This window comes from Tinamus guttatus, unplaced genomic scaffold (genome assembly GCF_059628265.1).
Source record: "Tinamus guttatus ecotype Peru unplaced genomic scaffold, ASM5962826v1 Tinamus_guttatus_pri_ptg000446l, whole genome shotgun sequence".
Classification (NCBI taxonomy): domain Eukaryota; kingdom Metazoa; phylum Chordata; class Aves; order Tinamiformes; family Tinamidae; genus Tinamus; species Tinamus guttatus.
In genome coordinates this window covers 701,869-725,891 of record NW_028288980.1, presented here as the reverse complement: position 1 = coordinate 725,891, position 24,023 = coordinate 701,869, and the positions used below count along the sequence as shown (strand labels likewise).

The 24,023-nt window shown below is 48.5% G+C and overlaps 1 protein-coding gene across 1 annotated transcript in view; it reads left to right on the top strand.

Moving 5' to 3' along the window:
- The first annotated feature begins 3,696 nt into the window (after nucleotides 1–3,696).
- CORO2A (coronin 2A) overlaps nucleotides 3,697–24,023 on the top strand; it is a 41,251-nt gene continuing 20,924 nt past the window's right edge. The window contains exon 1 of the mRNA XM_088531996.1: nucleotides 3,697–3,710. The gene's annotated coding sequence lies outside the window, so the exon portion shown is untranslated. The remainder of the gene's footprint in view (nucleotides 3,711–24,023) is intronic.

Genomic DNA, 24,023 nt, shown 5'->3' with positions numbered 1-24,023 from the left:
GCAGAAGGTCATCAGGAGCAGCCCTCTGTGAGGGAAGCAGCAGATGGAGGGAGGTGATCACAGGAGGAGTTCACTGGCCCCTGAAGGGAAGGTGGTAGAGACCTAGGGACCTAGCCAGGCTTGTAATGGATGGGAAGGTTTCAGAGGGATTTAATCCTCTTTCACACCTCCCCCACCAAGTGCACTTTGACCTGTGCAGTCCATAACTCCGGGTGAAGACCCATAGGAAGTGTTAATTGTGGTAGTGTGTCAGAAGTGCACATGATGCAAATGACTCACAGTGCAGGTCTTTTCCACTTTCTCTGATGGAGAGTTGAAATAGAACTTTTTGCACAAGTAAAATCACTAAAACCTGAACCAAGAGCACTCACTCACTAGTGCCTAAAGCTTCTGAACTGGTTAGGGGGAGAACATGTTATCTGAGCGCACGCTGACCTCTTTGGCTAGACTTCCAGGACAGTGTGTGTGTAACACTGTAGTAGGTGTCTGAGTCATGCCACCTTCTCCAGGTGATAGTGAACCCTGAGGGAGGCGCAGGAGCTGAAAGACGTCTGCCTGTGTAACTCAGGCTGGGACAAGTGAAATGGTTGTGGGAGGGAAGAGCTGCCTCCCTAGTTAATTTGTTTCCCAGGGAGTCTGGTCTCTGAGCATTGAGCACTAGGTATGACTCCCTGTTGGGGTGGGAAATCCTTGGAGCTGCCTGTCCTCTCTGTTGTGCTTCTAGCAGAGCCATCCATGGGTTAGCTTGACCCTGGCAGCCCTCCACCATCCAGAGACAAGTTTGCTCTAGAAAGAAACTCTCATCTTGATGTGAAACTGCAGCCCGCTTGATTGGCAGAGCCTCATGTTATGGGGATTTGTGCTAATGGACAGTAAGACACTTGTAAAACAAAACACTTAGCTTCAGGTTCTTAAAAACAAAACAAACAAACAAAAAAAAACCCAACCCTGCTAATATTGCTGGGGCTGGCAGCTGCATCCAGGGGTGTCGTGTACACAGAGGGGTCTCATTCTGCCAGAGGAATTGGATATCTGTCTCCCCTAGACCTGCTCTTCCCGTTCCCTGGGCTGGAGGGTTTCCCTGCTTGCAGCTCACTGCTTCCCAGATCTAGGCAGTGCTAGTGCTTCTGACCAACACAGCGTCCTTTCCCCAAAAAGGTTCTGCTGCCCTATGAAGTGGTGCTCTGTTCCACATGTGGTTGTGATGCTGGCACGTGGAGTGTGCAGCACCTCCCGCTGTAAGGGAAGCCTCTACGTTTTTAGACTCAGCTGGAAGTGAGACCCCACTGCTGGTTGATACCCTTTAAACCGCCTGTGACACAGAGAGGGAGGAGGAACATGGACCGCTGCGCTGTTCTCGGGCAGGGGAACAGCCTCTGAAATCACACAGCTGGTGGGTGCAGGTGTGCCTGAGCTCTGCCTTGGCTGCCATCTGTAAGTCAGGCAATTTCAAGGGGTCAAGGAAATTGGAGCTGAGAAACAGGGAGGCCAAGTATCAAAGCTGAAATTAGGTTTGGGGAGGAGCGGAAGCCCTGCAGAAGGCTACCTGGGCAAAAGCAAGGTGGATCCCTTGCCTGTCACTGAGAGCTGCACACGCTGGAAGTGCAGGAGATGAAAACATCTCTGGAGACTGGCGATATTCTCTAAAAAGAAAAGCCTGAAGGGCAGCAGGCTTTTACAAGACGATACTGCTAATCTAACTTACTCATACTATAATGTACGTTTGTGTACGTGTATAAAGAATTTTTTTGTTCCTGTTGTGGACATTCAAAAAGCATTATTTTTTAAAGGAAGGCAATGAAAATTAGAAGTGTGTTTGAAGCATATTTTTTCTTAGAGCCTTTTGCAACAGCTAAAAAGCTTCCTTTTTTTTTTTTTTTTTTTTAAGAGACACTTTAAGCATCCACTACCTGACCAAGCCATAATCTGACATACCCAAGCAGCATATAAATATATGCATGGGTCTAGATGTGTTATATAATGACCTGTTAAAAAATAAATGAGACTTTTCCAAGACATAGCTGAGTTGCTGAAGTGGAGGTTTTCTCCAGTGGGAAATTCTGAAAACTGTCACTTGGTGGAAGGCAGAGCTCGACCCGCTTGCAGAGCCCAACAGCTCTCTCTGCTGGGGTAGCACACGTGAATAGAAGGGGTGTCTTTCCAGCCTGGAAGAAACCCTTGGTGAGTTCTGCTGCATGCATCATGTTGCTTTTTAGATGCAGCCTTATCTGCATTAGCCTAAGCTGTGAGATCCCAGGCCTGATGCTGAAGAGGATGGCTTAGTTTGCTTGTTTCCTGGGCACCGGATATTGGGCTGGAAGGGCCTTCATAACCATCCCAGCAACTACAAGCAATGGTTATAACCTCACTAAAAACCGTCTTCGTGTCCTGCAGCTAAGCCCTTCAACACAAGAATGCAAAGCCACTCCCGGCACTCCTGCATCCAGGCATGCAGCCCCAGGAAGAGGCATTCCCGGGAAGGTTGTTCAGTGCGGTGGGTTAATGTTTATCCCGAGCACTGGCTTCTCTCCCACTGGTGAGTGGAAAGGACAGGGCTGAGTGACCAGCACTGACTACACAGGGGTAGACTCCCCCGTGCTGCAGGAGCTGCCCTCAGGCTGAGCTTTTCCTTGCTTGGTGCCAAGCATCCACCTTTCAGACCTAAGGCCTCGTGTGGGCTCTGCCTGCCGCCTTGCTCCGGAGGGAGAGCTCCCTCCACACTGGAGCTGCCCACTGCTCCGTGTCCAGAGCCCCTCTGCACGACACTGGCTCAGGAAATTTTGGATGCAGAAAGCAACCTGCGTGTGCCAGGTTAATGCAGGGCCACGGTGGCAGCGCCGAGGCAGCTTCACCCGCCCCGCGGAGCTCAACGAGAGGCTGCGGGCTGCTCTTGAGAAAAAGAAGCGTTGAGAACAGCCCCGTGCACCTTCTGCTCGGCTGCTCTGTGTGGAGAGCAGAGCTTTCCACAGCAGTAAGGGGAGGACGAGACGCTGCTACCCGCAGCGAGGGTGCCGGAGCTGTCCCCCGTTCTGCTGCAGACAGGTGTTCAGCTCAGGCACAAGGTCCACTAGCAGCGATAAGAAGCCACGGACTCTTGCTCATATTAACCCGCAGCTTTCTGCCAGGTGCAAAGTCTGCCTTTGAGATTCCCGTTTGTGAATCAATATCTACTCCGGTTGCATGCTTCGTTTTTGTAACACAGAGCTCTTTGGCACACTCTGCTGCCAAGCTGGCTGGAAGCTCAGGCACCTCTGGCAAAACGTGAGTTGATGCAGCCACATTCCCAGTCATGTGAAATATCACAGCCTGGTGAGAGAAAAAACAATGTCAGGCCCAACACCAGAGCCTCCCACTCAAAGTGATATCTTCATTTTTTTTCTTCAAGGCCATTCTAAGGGTTGCGCCTCTCATGGGCCAGCACATCCCTATATGCCAAGCGCGCAGGTGCGTGCGGCACGCCGGGCACCCGGGGCAGGCTCGTGGGGAACGAAGGCAAATCCCGGGGCGCTCCTCTGGACAGCACATCCGTGGAAAACGCCGGCACCCGCCACGCGGAGAGGCGGCGCCGAGGCGCGACTGTCGCGGCCGCCGGGGCGGCGCAGGGCGGAGCTCGGCTGGCTCCGCTCCGTTCGTCTCGGCTCGGCTCGTCTCGGTTCCGCTCGGCTTGGCTCGCGCGGTCCCGCTCCGCTCCCCGCAGCGCCGCCGCCGAGGTAGGAGCCCCGCGGGGCCGGGGGCCGCGCGTGGGAGGCTCCGCGCGGGGACGGGGAGCTCCGGCAGCATCCGCGGCCCCGCGGGGCAGCCCGGCCTGTCGCGCTCGTGGCGGCGCCCCGGGAGCGGGGACGCTCTGCGCCCGCCGCGCGGCCGGGCTTTGCTCTCCGGCTGTGTCATGTTGCGGGACCTCCCGTGCAGCTGGTGCTTTATGGACGGGGGTGCACGTGAAACCCTTGGCTGGAGCTCGCTGGCTCCCGGGGTGGCTGCTGCGAGCTGTTTGCGGCTCGGGGGTGCACAGCAGGCACACAGAGCAACAAGGGCTCGTGCTGGCGCAAGACAGGTCGGAGGCGGCATCGCGTGCCTCCTCCTGCCAGCCCTGCTCGCTGCTTCAACAAGTGGCACCGTTTAGTGTTGCTTATGGCACACGAGTGCGTGGGGAGTGGTGACAATCGCCCCTCTTTGCCCAGAGCCACGGGGATCTTGTCTGCCGAGGCCAGGGCAGGTGGCACCTCCTGCCGAGCACGGGGACAGCCACCGTGGGGACATCGGGGACATGCGAGCAAAGGAAGCCCTGGGGGAGGTTGACCTCCAGCAGCATTGGCTTTGGGGTGTTGTGTCTCCCTGTGTGCCTGCCGTTGACCCTGCGTTGTTGTTGTAAGGGGGAGTGCAGTGATCATGGCACTTCATATACAAGTTCCCGGCAGCCGTGGGCAGAGCCTTGCGGAGCCGCTCCTGTCACTATTCACCGTGCAGGGAGTGGTGCCCTCCCTGCCTTCCTTTGGAGCATGAAAGAACAGCCCCGCAGCATCCCAGATCCTCCCCTCACGCGCGGTTCCCGAGGAGGCACCGCACTTGCTGCAATTCCCGTAGGAACTGCCGGGACAGGCTCAACCTCGTCTGGCCTCCCGGGTGCTGGGGTGAAACGGGCTGCGGGGAAAGCGCAGGGCGCTGGAGTGGCGCCGGCTGCTCGCTCGCCTCCCAGCTCCCGAACGCCGGCAGCCTGGCGGGTGACAAAGGATCAGCCGGCGCATCCCTGTTCCCTTTGTTCCCTGCTCGGCTCGCTGTGCCCGCTGCGCCAAGCTCCCACTGCAGCCGTTCCGTCAGGGACGACCAAAGGAGACAGGGAGACCCTACTTGGCTATCAGCATCTTGGGAAATCCTAGCAAGGGACAGGGGTGGCTTCTTGGGGCAGGACCCTCCCTGCTGCCTGCTGCATCAGGGTGACTCCCAAATCCACCGGGAATGAAGGCGTTTCTCCCTCTAGGCCCTCGGGCCAGGCTGGTTGCTGGTTGTGGGTATGGAGCAGGTTGTTTTCCCATGGCCAGTTCGGCAATGTGATTTCAGGACATCTGTGGACGTGCCGGGTTCCTCGCTATCTGTGCCATGGGGTAGTTTCTTCCTGACTCTCAAATGTGCTTATCTGTCCCCCCCCAAACAGGTTTTGAGGAGTTGATTTCAATATGTGGATAATATTTTCAACCTTTCTGTGCCTGTCACTTTTTAAATTTTACTTTTAACAGATGGACAACAAGTGGATTTTGGGGCGCCTGTCCCCGTGATGTGTTTCTGGGCGGGTTTCCTGTGTGGGCTGGCCCTGGGCACGCTGCAGATCTGTGGTGCTTGTGGAGCACCTGGAGTGCTGGTGCCTGGATGCTGCACGTGCTTCCCAGTTGACGGAGGTCCAGCGCATGACCTGAAGGCTTTGCACAAATCCCCAGAAGCAGCAGTGATGTTTTTGCATCTGGCTGAGGGGCAAACCAGGATAGATCTGCTCCATATGACGCTGCAGACTTTGCGTACGCTGTGGTCAGTGTGATGTTCCCGTGGTTTTCACTGCTCTGAGCAGGCTGTGGAGGCTGAGATCTGCCCGGATTTCAGCACCAGGGCTTTTGCTGCAGGGCAACGTGTGAAACACCCTGTCATGAGGAAACGGGGTGGGAGCCAGGCTGTGCCAGCAGAGGCGCTTCCCTGCGTATGGGAAACCAGCACCAGGAGCCAGGCCGCTCCTCCGCACTCACACGGAAACCTCCTCTCCAAGGAAGTTCGCTTGGACTGTTTGCTTTAAAGGAGGCAAAAAACCTCCCTTATCATAGCAGACACATCTGCCATTAATAAGGAGTGTTTATAGGTGATAAAAGTAGTACCCAGTGGTGCTGGCTTAGAGCTGTGGGAACTGGACGGGGCAGCTGGCAGTGCGAGGGAGCAGAGCGCAGTGTGATGCCCAGCCTTGGTCTGCAGGATTTCCCTGGGTTCTCCCTGCTGATCCGTGTGAAGCTGCCAGGGCTGGGGCTGGACCGAGGACAGCAGCGATGATGCCGTCGCACCTCCCTGCAGGAGACCCGGAAAAGCCTCCAGGTCCTCCAGGAGGCTGGATGGGCTGGCGGCGGGTGTGACACATGCGCTGCTATTCCGGGATTATCCCGGCTTCCCCGAGGGGAGCCGGACTGGCCCTGTGTTTGCCGGGGTTTCCCCTCTGTGGTGCTACAGGCTGGCCAGCAACGCGCCCTTTCTGGAAACGCAGCCTGCAGCGCTGCGTTAGGGAAATGCTGCTGCTTCTTGCTCTTTGCAGAGCACTTTGAAATGCATGGGTGGGATCTTCCAGGCAAGCCCAGCTCCCCTAGAGCACTGATAACACACGGCTACAAGCCCTCTCCCCTTCCCCTTCCTCCTTGCACACAGGCCTACATCTTCCAGAGGGAGCTGGCCTCCCTCGGCCTCCCTCTTTGGGGTGTTTCTCTGGGTTATGTGCTTTGTTCACAGGTGTTTTTTCCCCTGGTCTAGTGAGTCAGCGACCTCTTTACATCTGCCCGGGGAACACGGCAGCCCCAACCTGCAAAGAGGATGAACCATGAATGGATTTGCATAGATGTGCATTGATGGCCGTGCTGCCATAAAAAGTAAAAGTCAGGGAGAAAAAATGATACGGAGAAAGAAAAAAAAAAAAGGCAGCAGAAACTCCCTGTCTTTATGGCATTCTAATCACTGGGCTTGAGATGAAGTCCATGGAAGCTGATTAGATAACTCCCAGGGAAGCAGGAGAGGCCAAACTCCACCGTGTCCTGCAGCTCTGGGAGCCCAAGGAGGCTGCTCCATGAGACGGCTCCTCCTGGGGAGCAACGCATCGAGACGGGGCCGCCTGGGTCACAACTGGGCGAACCAAGCATGGTTCAGAGCGGGCCCCATGACCTCAGCCTGGGAGCCACTGCAGGGGTTATTTGGCCAGGAAACCTTCGTGCATCATCGGTGACACAACACTTCTGTCCCCATGGAATATTCTCGCGGGGTTTCCCTCTCTGGGTGCTGCAGGTTTTGGCTCTCCAGCCACTCTCCGTGTGGCTGCTTGGGAGACACCGGCTGTGTCGAACACGAGTCCTGAATTATTAAAATAAAGACGGATCCTTAATTATTTAAGCCAATATCTCACATTGTTTGCCATGAGCTAGGTTATGCAAATCTTGGGGGAAAATGTTAAGTATACGCTACAGAAAAGAGTAGCTACCATTTGGCCTGACCTGGCAGCACAGATTCAATGCTTGTTTCTAAGGAACACCATAGAAGAGTTACTGGGAACCTGGTAATGTGAAAAATGCCAGGAAAGACCAGCCTTCCTTTTCATCCTCTAGTTTCATCCATTGCATCTGATCCCTGAAACCAGCTTGTGCTGGGAACAAGATTGCAGGGTAAATGGCCTAGAAAACCCAGATGGCTCTGTAATTGCAATAGATAAATACAAGAAGTCAAAGATGGCCTTGCTAACATCTACTTAAATATAAGTAGTTTCCATTATTTTTCCTCTCTGCTATTTTCTCTAATGTAACTTGAATACCAAAATACACACACAGAGGAATGAAGACAAAATCCAAGGAACACTGCGCCAAGGACGATCACGCTACCTTGCAGTAAGGGAGGATCAGAGTCTTTGTCCCCCCACTGCCTGTGGTCACGACTGCTTAGCTCATTTAGAATCTGAATTCAAATCAAAATTCACCAGGGTCTTCGTGTCAGCAATCGGTGCCTCAGATCTTAATCAAAAAGACTTAATTTTGCTTATGCTAGCCTAGCATCCAATGCTTCCATAGAAATCAGTAGAAACAAGGTACCTCACTTACAAAAACAAAAGAAAAAGAGAAAAAAAAAGACTTTATGGCTCCTTGTACCTATTTGAGCTTCATCTCCTACCCTCCATGCTATACATTAAGGACCTTACTCGAGAGCACTGGCTTTGATGCCTCCTGTCAGGCAAACAAGTTCTTGGAATCAGAAACCCTCTCTGAGTTCTCACAAGTCAGAACTCAGGTTTTCATCTTCCCTGGTGCCTCTGTCTAGTTAATATAACTTCAAAGTTGACCCTGCTTTGACCAGGAGATGTGGTTTGAGGCCCTTACAAATCTCTCCTTGTCTAATTTTTATCGTGGTTCTATGGGTACAATATAAGTAGAAGCCTGACAACACAGGAAACTATGTTTCAAGGAGTTAAAGCGGGACACCTCATAGCTTAAGTAATCGTGTAACCTTGGTCTCCACCTCCCATCTTTTCTTTCTTGGTTTACTGTTGAGCCTTAGACTTGAACGAATGGCAGCAGTCCCAAACCTCTGTCTCTGTCACAGCACACGTCTGTTTTATGGGTCTGCTCTATCACAAAGGATGCCCCAGAGAATACTGTGGTCATCCAGGAGGTTTCAGTGTGCTTCAGTAAACTTCTCTTCACTCTTTATTTTAGGGAATCTGCTACTGTTGGGAGCTTGGTTTTGGTTCTCAGCCCACTGTGAGTCTGTTAGTGGAACAGAAGCTCTTCAGCTTAATTGAGAACAGATCTTTTTGATAAGTTGGGGGGACTTGAAGTCATAATTTCTCTATCTTTGCTTACATCTGATTTTAAGAAACCAGTAAAACTGAGGTCTTATTTCTTTTTTTTTCTTTTCTTTTTTTTTCTCCAGAAGAATTTTCTATTATCCCACCTATTCTTTCCACCTGAAATATCTTGCAACATAAAATTTCCATGGATTCATAACAGCTTGTGGCTTAGGTACTAAAATTACAACAGCGCTTAGGCTTTTTTTCCTACCAGTCTTCAGTCTTGCTGGTTAAGCTCTGTTGTGGGGGATTGGAAGGATGTGGGTGAACTGTGGAGCTCATGGATGCGGGATGTTGAGGCACATTTTCTAGAGAAAAGAAGTATGATGAATCTGAGTAGGGACTTGTGGCTAAAGAAAAAGCTAAGCTCAAAAAATCCCTAAGACATAGATGGCCTAGAGTAGAATCAGATGGCCATAAGTTGAGAAAAAGATCAGATTGTAGCCAAGGATATCAACTTGGAGAAATGGCTCCTCCCCAGACACGTTTTCCCCACTCCTTTCTGGCTCTGGCCTTTGAACTGTCAGTCCCAGACATCCAAATTAATTCCACAGAGCTTCAGACCCACTGGCTGCTCAAGACATCCTGTCTTTAGCTGTCGCTGCCTTTTGGCTGTGGGAAGAAGAACAAGCACACTGGGTTGTAAAGACTGAGAGCTGGGTCCTGGAGGAAGGTGATGAGACTCAGGTGAAGATCCAAGCAGAATGAGGTTGGGATATGAGCAGACTACATTTTTGGGTAGCTTTCTCTTTAAAAACAAGGCATAAATTTATAATTCCAGCATTTCTCAGAAGAGGAGCAGAACATATCATTGGGGCTTTCTGATCAGCATTGTTATCAGCTGGTTGTTATAAATGCTGAAATCGTCACTCATGTCACTACCTCCATGTTAGCTGTATCCACACCTACAGTACAAGAAGAGTGGAGCAGGTGGTGCTGGGACTGAACATCCACAGGCAATTTGAAGGTTTCAATTTGACCCATCTGGTCCCATTAGCAGGTGGCATGCATGGGGTTGTGATCCTGGAGTGTATTTATCTTCCTCTGTCAGTGTGCTCTAAGGCTGCTTTTCCATGCAAACTGGAGTGCAGTGGTAATTAGGAATTTTTCTTCAAAAGCATGTTCCCAATTTGAATAGCACAGTAGTTGTGCACCTGCACTGGTGTACTGGGTTGTGAGCGGTGGATACCGTGGATTTCCCTGGGTCTGTGCATATTCCAAGCCCAGTGGATACTCCTCTCAATTTTCTGGCAAGGAAAGCATAGGTAGCTTAGCCAACATCAACAAACCTTGAATAAGAACTGAAAAGGCCTGGGCTTTTCGTTTGCTCTAAAGGATGAATTGATGTTCGAATTTGTGATCTGGCAGAAGAAAGTAGTGACTTTTTTTTTTTTTCTTTGGTCTGTAACATTTGCCTTTGCCACAGTCCCTTGCTTGTTTGTCATGCATCAGACAGTGAGAATTGCTATTACAGAGCTCTTAAGTGAATTAGGAGTTTTCCGGAGAACAGAGATGTCAATTTTGATTTAAGTAGCCTAAGAGAACAGCCTTCAACTGGAATTACGAAGCAATTCCACAAGCACTGCATACACGTGGGAGAGCTCCCCACACTTTCCTTTGTCTGGACTCATTTTGTTTTCCTATGCAGATGACGTAAGTAAGGTGAAATAATTCTGCATGTCTTGGGCTTCCACAAACTCCCCTGCTATTGCCTGCCTCCGGAAAAGAAGGTCCTGTTGTCATCTTACCTGCAGATCTTACCTGCAGTGACGGGGTCATTTCTCCTATTTCTCTTTGAAAAGGGTTGAAGTTGCAGCTTGAGAGAATTAGGTCAGACATTAGAGAAAGCTTTTTTTTTTTTTTTTTTCTTTTTTTTCACCGGGAGGTGGGTACAGCCCAGGAGCAAGGTCATCTTTAGGGGTTTTGGAGACTCCAGAGCTACCCTCTATTTTTGAATGCAGAAGTGAAGCCCCCAAGTCTTCCAAACTGAGTAGGTACCTGCACTTGGCATCTGTCCATTGCATCTCCATGCTTGGCCTCTTCTGGTTCCCTTGCCTCCCCAGGTGCTGGTGGCACCCACAGCTCAGAGCAGTAGATGTCTGAGGAGCTGTCCAACCACCACATGCTGGTTCACGGATACCACTTGGATACTCATATGCCACAAACCTATGGCTTGGGCTTCCAGAAAAGTGGCCAGATCCTTAAAACCAATGGCACTGGACTTTGCTGCAAGGAAATCATTGTGAACTGTAGCCTCTAGCAGAGACAGAAGTACCTAAGAACCTGCCACAGTTGTTGGCAGGCATCCTTAGCTCTTCTTAACCGTGGGATAAGGAAAGTGCAGTGATCCCAAGTGGTCTTGCTTTCCCAGGTGACCTGGCAGTCTGGTGCCAACTGCATGATGCTGCATCTGCTCAATGTGCAACTGAAACTCGGGGTCGGGCATTAAGAGGCTGCCCTGGCCGTGAACCGCAGGAAACTTACTAGTGTGAAACCAGAGAGCGAAACTGTGGGGTTCTGACCTCGAGAGAAACTGCTGAGCTCGCAAAGGGTCCAATGCCGCGTTCTTCAAGGCTGCTGTTCTGTGAAGAAATGCATCAATGTCTCATAAAACCTGTGCATTCCACCACTTCCTTTACTGCTGTGTTTTTTAGGGGGAACTTTTTTTTTTTTTTTTTTTTTTTTTTTTTTCATGAACCAGGTTCATTGTATTTGCTTTTCTCTCGTAGCAGAACCGGTTCTTGCCAGGGTAGAAAAGCTACGGAAAGTGGAATTTGCCCTCTCTTTCAATTCAGAAGTACATTAGCACTTACAAGGAAGTTGATAAGCAATAATATTTTCACTGCTGCCCAGGTAACCAGCGAAGTGAAAGAGGGTATTGTCTCTGGAGAATGTAGGCAAGACAGCTTTATCTTTTCTGTCGGGGTACGTGGACTATCTTGGAAAGCTGGAAGGGAACCAGGGGAAGGAGGGGCACCCCGTTCTAAGAAGCTGGGGTGGAGCCCCCGCTCTTTGCTTTGCTCTGGTTCCCACCGCCCTTCCTGGGCGCTCTGATAAACACCATGAAGCTCCGTTGAGTTTCAGGATCCTTCTGAGCTTTGCCAGCCTGTCCCTGCATGAATCCACTTCTGTTTCTGGAAGATTGGTTGGAAGGTTGGCCACTTGTCTTCTCCATGGGTCAGCTTTCTCATTGTTGGGATTGGCACAGTAGGGGTGTCACTCGCTGCAGGCATGGGGCACATAGGAAGGGCGATGCTGAAATGCCAGAAAATGGAGTTGTCCCTGAAAGTGCATCAAACTCAGAGGAGTTTGGGTATCCTGGGACGCTCAGAAGCACTTTGGATTGATGGAACGTATCTCTTCATATGCTGTGGAGGGTGGACTGCTTCCTTCCTCGTGATTTCTGGTTGATGTTGACTTAGTGTTATGCATAAAACAAGTTCTCCTGTGGCCTGGGGGAATCTGCAGGCAGCCAGGTGGTGTTTCACTCCCTGTGCATGAGTAAGAGAGGTGTGAATTTCCAGGAAGTGGAGCTCCAGGCTCCACAGACAGTGGAGTAACAGGGAGTAACAGTGACAGTGCCTCAGGCCCTAGCTCCGTGTTGGATCATTGATGTTGCTCATGGGGTACTTGTCTGTGGCCACTGCAGGGAACTCTGGGAGGTGGCAACAGACCCTCCATGGACACTTTCCAGCCCCCGGGCTTCCTTAGTGACCTGGATGATCAACTGTCTGCTTTCTACCTGCCTGCAGCCTCTGGGAAAACAGAACTCTTCATCAGAAAAAAATAAATGTCAAGTTCTGCCCATGATTTGCAGCAGCTCCCTGTAGTGGTGCAGGCTGAGTTTGACTGGCTGCTGGAAAGCAGCTCTATAGCTCAAGCCCTGGTGGTCCTGGTGGGCAGCAAGTCCACAGGGATGCCATCAGCGTGTCCTTGATTTTCAGGAGACCAACTGCACCCTGGGCCACCTCTGCGAAATTGTAGGCAGACAGGTTTCCTAGAGAGACTCTTGCATCTCCATCCTTGGAGATCTTCCAGAGAGCTAGAACAGATCCTGAGAAACCGCTTGCTTTGAGCTCCAAAACTACTTTCCAGACTCAAATATTCCATGATTGCTGTCGCTTTACTTCTTTGACTTCTTCCTGGACAGCAAGGAGGGTTTCTAAGGATGGGTCAGCATTAAGGTATGAGATAGTAGAGGTAGTGGTTGGAAACAACCCCAGCAGTAAAAGAAAGACCAGGTTACATTTCAACCTGTACTTCATTATATAATTTGGCTGTACATGTTCAAGAGGATTCTACTCAAAACACAGTTACTTGTTACTTGTTAGGTGTGATGATAGGATAATTTGCCTTTTTTTTTTTTTTTTTTTTTTTTTTTTGTGGTAGCTGTCTTTGAGGCTGTGGTTTTCAGCCAATTTTTCTCTTCCCTTTACTGATTTCTCCTGGCCTTTGCCTTGAGCTGTGCTAAGTGATCCATTTAAAAATAACCCAGCTGAGCTATTTCCGTGAGCCACATCTGCTCCCTCATCCATCTCCCTGATGTGCTGGTGTGACCAAAGAGCACAACCCCTGGATGGCGGGAAGGCAGGTATCACCCCCAGAGGGTTTTCACTCTCCACCCCGTTACATATTTCTCCTTGCCCCGAAGAGACCAGGGTGGTTTCCACTTGGATTCTGCACAAATGCAGAAGGGCTTAACCAAGAAGGTCTCACTTTGCGTTTCACTAGGACGTGCACGACCACTTGCATCTTCCCTTGGCAAACATGTGCTGGAAAAAAAGCGTGTAAGGGGGTCTGCTCTTGCTTGGACAATTGTGTTCATCGGGGCTGTACTGACCGCCCGTATTTGCAGTTCCTGTGGCCGAGGACCCCAGGGCTGCTGGAGTTACCTGCTGGGTCCCTGGGGAGGACCCAGGGAGATCATTCCTGCTTTTAAAGTGCTCTCAGCTCTGAATCCAAGCTCCTCTGCAGTGGTGGGTGTGGATCCTGTAAGAACAAAAGGCAGCGAAAGGCAATTGATAAAATCTAGGTGCATTGCAGGGAGTTGGCCCAGGGACCTGGTTCCCAGCTGGCAGATTTAAAGGGCTTCCAGCTCTGGTAGCAGATAGGGTTGTTTTTCCTGGAGTGTGCCTCCCAGCAGCTGTAAAAAGGTCCTGCTGCCTGACAGAAAGGCGTGCTGAAGGGTTTTTATTTGATACTATGGAAGGTTTTTATTTGCTGCTGTGGATTGATTGGAGTACAGATGCTCTGGAAGACGGTTTGCATTATTCATGTGTTTCATGTGTCAGATACCTTCGCTAATGTACAGCCTGGAGGCTGAGACATGGTGCGGTCCTTTGTGCGTTTTTGTTGATTCGCAGGGGAGGCAGGGCTGCTGTTAACCTTGTTTTATGAATACTGAGATTGATAAAGCAAACTGAGAAATGTGAGGTCAGTTAGCTAATGGCTACCCGCCTGCTTTCTTGTTTGTAAACAATTCCCATCTGAAAAAAAAAAAAAAGAAAAAAAAAATTGAATTCATTCTTCGTATGAAATTATTTGCTAGACTGGCCGTGTTCATGACACTTCACCAGTAACTTAGTTCTTGTCTTGTGCAATGTTTGCACTGCTTCCCAGAAGGGTCTTGAGTGGAGAAGAACATAGAGCTGCTGCAGGAGAACCCTGTGCAGGGTCCAGATGAGCATGCTCCAGGCTATGGGATCCTCTGGGATGCCTCAGCATGCACTTCTAGAAGATGAAACTGATGGGTGTGAGTTTGCCTCACGATAGGTGAAACCAGCAAAAAGGTGGAACATGTTTATGCTATTTACTACCCTTGTGAGGTTAGATCTGTAACCCCTGAGCTTGCAGTATTGCTTGGACTGAGAAACACAGATAGCATTTAAAGGTCTGATTACTGCATAATCCTGCTGCCTGATAGACTTTGGATGCAAAGGTATTTATTGCTGATAATTCCTCTTTTTAGTGCTCTTAAAGAAACCGAAGCGGAGTTTGGCCAGGCAGGTGTGTCAGGTGGCATGTGATGGGTTCACTCACTGACGTGCTGCAAGACTGGTCACTGCTACGAGGGGAGCCCAGCTTGTGCTCTGCAGCTCATGGACCATTTTGTGGGGCAGCATTGAGGAAAAACTGGACCACAAGCAAAAAAGCCCCGTTAAAGCTTTCTCAGCCAGCATCTGGTTCTGTGGGCTGCGGGCTGGTTATGGAGCTCCGATGGCCTTGGAGCAGCAGCTCAGCACAAACAGTGATAAAACATCTGGGAAAAGCAGGAAGCTGCTCTTAAACGTGTGAGTCTTACGAACGGCAGATGATGCTGGCATTCTGCAGTGTGCCTGCAGGGGTGCCTTTTGAGGAAGCTCTCGCATTACATTTTAAAACCTTAAGGATGGAAACATGTGGGTGGGTTTTTAAAATATCCCGCCTCAAAAACGTGTACCTGAGAGCAGTCAAATCAGTGAAAAATGTTATCTGGGTGTGTGTAGGAGCTGGCATGACAATCTGTAGTGGGGATGCAGCAAATCCACACAGTGGGGCAAATGAGCATACCTGCAGGGCCATATGGTGTAGCTGTGTGTCCATGCTCTGACTAGGCTGCTGGATGCAGGGAAAGGACCAGCAATGGGTAAGCCAGGCATGCTGAACAAGTGATAAATTACTTGCAAAAGCAATCAAATTGGCAGCTATGCATGTTTTCCACTTTGGAAAAGCATCTGCTTCTATAGCTATTTCCCGTTCTCCCCTGCTAACCCATTCTTCTTCTCAGGGAAAGACAGTTTCTGTTTTGAAATTAGAGCTTTGTCCAGGAAAAATAAATAAATTAATAAATAATTAAAGAAAGTGGGATTGACAGTGATATCCACAGAGAAAAAATATCTGATCTGCAATTGCCGTCTGGATTTCCAGAACTGTTTCTTACCATATTCTGCAAATGTTCAGCCACCTTTACTTGTCCAGTTATTACCACTTCCAGACCTGTCTATGTGGGAATACTTTTTCAACATAAGCTAAAACATGTTTTTAAATTAACACCATCACACCAGTGTTGTTGGTCAGATTAGACTCAATCTTGGTATGCAAAAACTGATCCGAAAGGGTTGTTTAACCTGATTGACATGCGCCTACTAGATAACTGTTTTTAATAGTGTTTTTAGTAGTGTCCACTCAGACTCCTCAGTGTTGCTCCAGATCTCCAGTCACAGCTTCTGCAGATACAGCTGTGTATGAGTAACCTGGTAGCCACATGCTGCTCATGATACAGATGGTCTGCCTGCATCTGCTGGACCTTGATCTCAGTTGTGCATATTGAGAAAAACTATACTTCTAAAACAGCCTCAAGAGAAGTATTTTGGGCTTTGGTGGAGTGAATGAGCCTGAATGATGCTCTGTGGTGGATGTGCAGGGACCATCAGCACTGGCTTACAACATTTATCCAAGGAAGCACAAAGAACTGTCCAAAACAAACTCAAAGAGATTAGCAAGCTGTCTTGGAGAACTCTGCAGAGGATGGGGAGGTTCCTGACCTTTAGATGAGGGGAAATGTAAGCCTTCTTCAGAAAGAGAATACCAGAACAACAGTAAAATGTGAAATGTCTAGGAGAAATAAGAAGATGGGTGAGACAAAAGGAACATGTCAGCCCTCACTGATTTCCTTGTTTGAAGGGCCTGCCTGATGGATAGTGAAGAATATGTTATTTATGTTGACTTAGGTAAGATTTCAATGCTGTATCACACAACCAAGGCAAGGGACTGTACCTTGGGTTACAACTAATAGTGATGGCATGCATGTGAATCTATTCAGCAGAGCTTCTATGAGCCCCTGAGTGCATCCTTTTGAACAATTAATCATCTGGAAGTGGGAAATTCGTAAGAGAAGATTTGCAGGGATGTTTCTCTCTTGTCTGGTGCTATTTGGTCCTTATGTTAGCAATTATGACAAAGGAAATAAAGAATAAACAGGAACCAAGGAGGAATGGGAAGCCTGCAGAAGGACAGGGCTCTGTTTTGACTGTGTGTCATCTTTGTCTGTGTATCCACTGATTTTGTTCCCAGTTTTGCTTCACTGATCTTTCTTTCCCTTTTTTTTTTTCTCCCTCAGTGTTCTCTAAAAACTTTCTAACATATTGCGGTTCTGCTTGCTCATAAAATTGCTTTTAACTGAGAAAGGGCATGCTGCAGCTGAGCTATTCTTGTTCCTTTAAGTCAGCTGGTTGATCATCCTGTTTCACCTGTGAACATCTTCTGCCTGAATTTTGGTTTCAGAGGGATCCTCTGATGAGTCCCACACCAGGCAGTGTTCTGCAATGGAAACTTCTTCCAACTTGTTCCCAGTAAATACACAGGGAAGATGCTGATTAGGTTTCTCCCTTCATATAAACACAGAGTCACCACAGCTGGCAGACATCTCTGGAGATCATCTTGGCCAACTACCCTGCTCAAAACAGGTTCAGCTATACCAGATTGTCTAGGGCCATGTCCACTCAGGTTATGGATATGTGACCTTTTCTGCTAAGCTTCTTTTCAGCCTGTTGTCCCCCTGCCTGCATGGGTGCATGGGGTTATTCTTTTTTTTCTCCCAACTGTTGAGTTTTTTCCTCCAGGTGTTGAGGTTTTTCCTCCAACTTCATGAGGTTCCTGTCAGCTCCAGATCCTTGAACCACTGGGGTACCAGCCATCATCCCTCACAGGCTGCATCTTTTGCATGCTCATTGAGGGTGCACTTTAATTGAGGGTGCCTCTGTTTCTAAACCTAGATTCAGCAAGAACATGCCTCTCTTTTTGCAAGAAAGGTCAATAATCTATTTAAAGTGGAGATGCTGAAAACAAGATAACGGGATCATGTAAATGGCATCGTCTGGGTTTGAAAGCAGGCAGCAGACATCTTGCTTCAAGAGGCAAGAAAAACAACAACAAAAAAACATTTGGAGACAACAGAGAGTGGAGACGGGTTTCCTCTCTTGTACCTTCTTGCACAGTGTGTTGTGTATAGGGTCACGTCCTGGTAATTTACAGAGCATGTAAGGGGCTGCCAGGCAGAAAACCAGCTGTATTCCATGATATATTAATTGCCTTATTTAAAAATACATATTTAACTGCTTGCCTTTTCAGCCTCTTTCAGTGTTCAGCATGCTGCAGAAAGTGCATTGTGCTGAAGCTGACTTCAAGTGCCTTGTGTGGCTCTGAGCATCACCTAATTGCTGCTGGCAGAAGCAGGGCACTCGAATGGGCTTTCTGAGTCTCCCAGAGTGGCTCTTCTTCTCTGTTGGCAGTAAGCTGCATTATTCATTTCAGCATGGGGCGTAGTGAGTTTTGAGAGGATCAACTTTGTGGAAGGAAAGGGCAGGGAAGGAAAAAGAGAAGATTTGGCAGGAGAGAAAAAGGATAAGGAGGTTGAGATGGAGAAATCAGGAGAGAGGAGGACAGAGGAAATGATGGACCTAGGCAGATTTTGGGAAGGGCCAGTGCTTCTTGTTTTGTTTGGTATATTACCTGCAGCTGAATGCACATAAATATTTTATTTTATGTAACGCTGATATGGGATGGAGAGGAGATGTGTGTTTTCACTGGAGTCTGTATTTTCAGTTGTGGCTCCTTGTGCCTGTTTTAGTCTGCTTATTTTTAAGAACTCCAAAATACCCGTCTCTTGGGGCAGTCTCCTTGGATACTTCCAAACTGCTCATGAGTGACTGGAAGGGCAGCTCTACACAGGGTGATCTGGTACTTATGTGGGTTTGGCTTTGGATGAAGATTGTTAAAAGGGCTGTCATGAGCATGAAGGGGCAAAGCGCTCCTGCCTTGGTGGACTCCAACTGGTGCTGCTGGCATCAGTGTGTGTGGTGGGATGGAGTGAGCTCAGAGCAAGGACTTGTCCATCTCTCATATCCTTTTGAGTTGATAAAAGCACTAGGATGGTGGGGACATGTTGGGAGACAGCTCTGGAATGAGCGTCACAAGCTCAGAAACCTTGTAAGAGAAGCAGAACTGTAGGGATCGTTGACTTTCTGCCCGTAATTAGTTCTAGGTGACACTATTCCTGGCTGGTTTGAGGCTCTGGGCAAGGGGGAATTGGAAGCTGGTGGGCATCTCAGGAGAGGAGGGCAGAAGAGCTTGAAAATCCCATGGGATTGGGTGTTGAGAGCAGAAATGAGCTCCTCATAGCCATGGTGCAATGCTTTGAGCCCATGTAGGCAGGTCAGAGATAACATCTGCTTGGTTGAGCAACACCCTTTCCCAGCTGCATGTCTCACCTGCTTCAGGAAAAACTGACTTTATTTTTGTGCCCTGAGGCCTGAGCTGCCTAAAGCTTTTTGTGTGCCCTTTGGCTTTGAACATTGGCACCTTTAGGGCAACCTCAGGCCAAAATGTTCTGAAAATCCCCCAGCTAGTGATCTTGGACACCCTTTCCGTAAGCCTCAGGGGACTTCCAGCCTGGTTAATTTGAAAAATTTGGCAGGGCTGGGGCCCTCAGATTATCTTCCCTGAAGGATCCGGAGGCTGTGCCTGCCACAGAGAGCAATTTCTTGTTCCTTCTGGCCTTGCTTCTGCCTTTTGTTTACCATCATCTTCTGCTCTGCACCTGAATGGTGTTTTCATCCTATACATTCCTGTTCCAATCCCATACAGTTGTCAAGATCAATCTGAGGCAAACTGAGCCTCTTTGTTTTAAAAAGAACAATAAAAAAGCCTTGAACTCAAGTGCTAAAGCAAACGAACTAATCCAGATTAAACTTTTCTCTTTCATCTACCATTGTACTGCTGTTAATACTGACCCCGTATAGTGTGATGTCTAGAAGGAGCTATTCTGGCATGTTACCAGTACGAACAAAAGCTGTTGTTGGGCGGCTTGGTTTGCAGCATGGCTCTTGGTACTGTCATGAAACAAGTTGCTCTGCAGGAGCGATATCTAATTCACCTATTTTTGCATTGATGGTAAGAATGTTTTATTGCCAATAGATTAAAATTAAGATGATGAGTGTTCTGCTTATGTGCTAAAGATTGGTTGCGGGGGGAGTATCTGGAGCATACCGGAAAATAGTGCCAGTTTAGGAGATAGTGAAGCCGATACGGGTAGGTGTCATCCTGTCACATCTGAACATAGCTTATGGCATGGGGCATGAGCACTGAGCTCCAGTGCTCCTCCTCTCTGCACTTTTCTTGCGTGTTACAAGAAAATACAGAGAGCTCATGCTGTGATTTAGTATTTCAGCAAATAGACAGCCTACCTTTCTGCTTGCTTGCATATCCAAAGGAAGGAACATGCCTGGAGTGAAGGAAAATACATAGAAACCATACAGATCATAAAGGACGAGAGTGCGCTACCTAATCCTCTCACTGAAAAGCGGAAATTGGCACCCACATTAAGCAATTTACTGAATCAGGCTGGAGAGCAGAGGAAACACTCTTCTCCAGAAGCAGCAGGTATGCATAGCCCAGACATTTGTTAGATGGATGTGGGGACCTGGTAACTGATAGTTTTGCTTTGTTTGCCCTGGCACTGGAAGACGAGCCAGCAGTTGGGTGCGGTGAGCTTCTGGCTTGCATGTCTTCTGGTTTCTCCTCTCCTGCAGGGATCCACTGCTGCATTTTGTGCACGTGACCGGATAGGGCTTGCTGGGCAGCAGATGGTAAGTGCTTTGGGGTTTGCTAGCCCCTCAGGACTGGGAAGGAGCAGGAGGCTGGCATGTGCTGAGCAGTGTGTAACGTAAGTGCCAGCCCTGCCAAATGGGGTTTTCTGTCCCCAAACTTCTCGGTCAGGTTACACATTCATCTTGTGTCAGATCTGAGGTAGTCCAGATTCCTCTTTGCACTGCCTCTGTGTGGCACCTCCTGCAAGGGATGTGCACACATATTCGTGGTTGAACAACGAGGAAAGGTTCAGCTGGCATCTACTCCTCCTTTTCTGGCTTGTAGGCTGCTCTCTGATAACATCTCACCTCCTGGCCCCATACAAGGAGGTTGTGGTTCCCTGAGTGAGCTAAGCTCATCTCACTACGGCACAGAGCTCCTGCCTCCAGGCTGAAGTGTCCCCACACAGCCCTTTTGTAGCCCATCTGGCTTACTTCAGGTACTTTTGTGATCAGATTCCATTCAAATGGGTTGTCATTTTGGAGGGAGAAGAAGTTGGGTTATTTTTTGGGGGGGGGAGGTGCTATTTTTTTCCGTCTCAATTCGTCGAGGGGACTGACAAATGCCAACACACTCATAAAGCAGAAGTGTTTGCTTGGAGAGGCCAGCTAATAGCAGAGCATAGAGCCACAACTCTGAACTGGTATTTTGGGGAGATTAATGCCCATTAATCTTCTTTCAGGCCTTCCTGGAGATATATGGAATATAACCACTTAACCTGTAAGCCCTCCAGCTCCCGACAGTATCTACAGCAAGATAGTAAAAGGCAGGATAAAAAGCTGGCAGTGTCTTGAGTTTCCAGACCACTGGGGTTGACCTAGCAGCTGTGGGTCTTGCACAAAATACTGTGCACCCGAAGAGATGATGCTCTCAGTTAATGCTGGGCTAAGATACCATATATTGGTGTTTTCTCAAACGTGATCTACTCTTTCACCTGGTTGTTTCTTCTTTGTGCAAGAGAAGTTCATCCACAGTCACAGATTTCACAAACAATGCAGGTAAGTTTGCCTGCTTGAGATTACGCTTTCTTTTTGGGATGACATCCTTTACTGAATGACACTTCATATGCCTTGAGTAGCTCAATACTCACCTCTCAAGACTCCTCAGTGCTGCAGGCATCCCTAGACTTCACAGGCCTTGTTAGAAGCGCATGCCCTCAGCAAGCAGCTAGGATGGTTGCAGTCAGATTTCACAGATGAGTCATGAGAAGCTTTGCCTTTGATGTTAAAGATGGATCCTCCATCTTTAACTGCCTGCTCTTCAGAGGTCATCCAAGTGTTTCCACTTTCGAGTCTGATGAGCACAAAAGGACTGAATAGTCATGTGTTTGATGTCCTCAAGGATCCTAGGGTTTTTTCAAGCATCTTTGCATGCTGACTGCTCTGAGCACTTACCTGAGAATGGCTCTAGCTTCACTGGTTTCCTTTAAAATATCATATCTCTCTGCTGACCCAAGGACAAGGACACAAGGACCCATATGACTTTGTGTCTTAAAAAAATTGTGAAAGCCAATAAAAGATCTTGTAAAGCAGCAGACTTACAGATCAGCTGTATGTTTGCTTCTTTTGCTCTTCCTTGCATGAGCTATTTGTGATAATACTTGCTGTGTCCGTGATTTAACCTGCATATAGCCAGAGACAGCAGGAGCAGTTGCACCCCAGCATTTCATTAATGTTTACATTTAAGCAGCATATTGGAGAGTTCTCCAGTGGTTTCTCTGGTTGTTGTTAGCACTTTGCAATCCCTACTGCTCACAAGGGACCAGACCAGACACTTGCTTGGATTCTAGCAAGATATCTGTTTTTTGTGGATGTGAGAAGCTGAGGCCATAAGCCCTCTTTCTTTGTGTCATTTCTGCTGTGCCTTGGGCAAGAGATGAGGATCCTTTTTTCCTTTGAGACCTGCTTGTGTGAAGGTTCCTGTGCTCTGCTGATGGGGCTCTCTATATCGATCAGGAAATCATTGCTGTGTCTCTTGAAATTGCATTATCTTGCTGACAGAAACTCAGAGGAACTGCCTCATCTCTTTATACAAGCGGTAATGAAGTACGAACAAATAGATGCATTTTACTCTATTTCATATGCCACATTGTGGATTGTTTAATGGAACATTGATCCTCCCAACACTAGGTCTGTACAGCTCAACAGACAGAAAATGTCTAGGAAAAAATGTCCAGCTCCAACAGGCTTGCGGAATCATCTGCTCCAACTTGATGAGCAGAGATCTGAGAGATGCAGAGATCTCTACATCCTCCTCCAATACCTCTCTTTGGTGCAAGACTCTTACCAGGTTCTTTGCCCCTCTACTCAGCCCTGGTGAGGCCGCATCTGGAGTATTGTGTCCAGTTCTGAGCTCCACAGTATAAGAGGGATGTGGAGCTGCTAGAGAGAGTCCAGCGCAGGGCCACAAGGATGATCAGGGGCCTGGAACATCTGCCCTATGAGGAGAGGCTGAGGGAGCTGGGCCTGTTCAGCCTGGAGAAGAGGCTGAGAGGGGATCTAATCAGTGTATATAAATACCTCAAGGGAGGGAGTACAGAGGACGGTGCTGGTCTCTTTTCAGTGGTGGCCACTGATAGGACTAGAGGAAATGGCCGGAAACTGAAACACCAAAAATTCCATAGGAACTTAAGGAAAAATTTCTTAACAGTGAGGGTAACAGAGCACTGGAACAGGCTGCTCAGAGAGGTTGTGGAGTCTCCTTCTCTGGAGATCTTCAAAACCCGCTTGGATGCAGTCCTGTGCCACGTGCTCTAGGTGACCCTGCGTATGCAGGGGGGTTGGACTAGATGATCTCTAGAGGTCCCTTCCAGCCCTAAGCATTCTATGATTCGATGATTCTTGGTCTTCGAGAGCTGAATGAAGGGAAAAGTGTGCTGTGTTGCCCGTATATTGCCCAAGCAGGATTTTCTGGAACTTGGAGTCTGCCGTGCTGGATCACCCTGCTCAGATATGGCCATGCAGGGGACAGGGGACTTCTCCACTTTGGGTCCAGCCTGCTAGTGCGGTGGGAGAACTACTTCCGTTAGTCCTGCAATACAGGCAGGGTAACAGGATTGCTGTTGGATGATGCAAACATTTCGTTTTTAGGTTTTCTAAATGCATGAATATAATGCTTTTTGGTGGGTGGTGGTGTAGGTTTTTGCAATAAAAAATGGTCCTGTCTTCTTGACAGGATGTTGACATATTTTACCCCACTTTCTCCCTGCTATCTTTTTCATGTGTTGCTATTTGCTGCCTTGACAGAGTTTTGAGAGTGATTGCCCCTCCAAACAGCAGTTCTCATGAAATGGGAAAGAAACATGTCACTGTTCCCTGTTAGAGGAACAGAGAGAAGAGCTGAGCCCACAGGGCAAGCTCAAAGTTTATTGGGCTGAAAGGTCATACTCTACGATTGTGCATCTTGGCATGTGGCCGGATACTTTTTTTTTTTTTTTTTTTTTTAAGGCAGTGCAGGGAACATGTAGTAGAGGTTCTGAGGCCCTAAAATCACAAAATCACTAAATAACTGAGATGGACAAGCATTTCTGGAGACTGTCTACTGCAGCTACCGGCCTGAAGAAGGGTCAACATGAGAAGGCTGCCCAAGGCTTTATCCAGTTGCGTTTTAGTATTTCCAAAGATGGAAACTTGGAAAACAACCTGTTGAAGTATGTGGCTATTCTCCTGGTGAAAAACAAAACAAAACAACAACAACAACAAACGTTTTGCATTATTAAAATAAATTTATTGTGATTTGCTGTGTGCCTCAGCTTCTCACCTGGTCTCTCAGCTTCTCCTTGCATTAGATGCTTTACTCCTTTAATCATCTTCATGTCTCTTCACTGGATTTG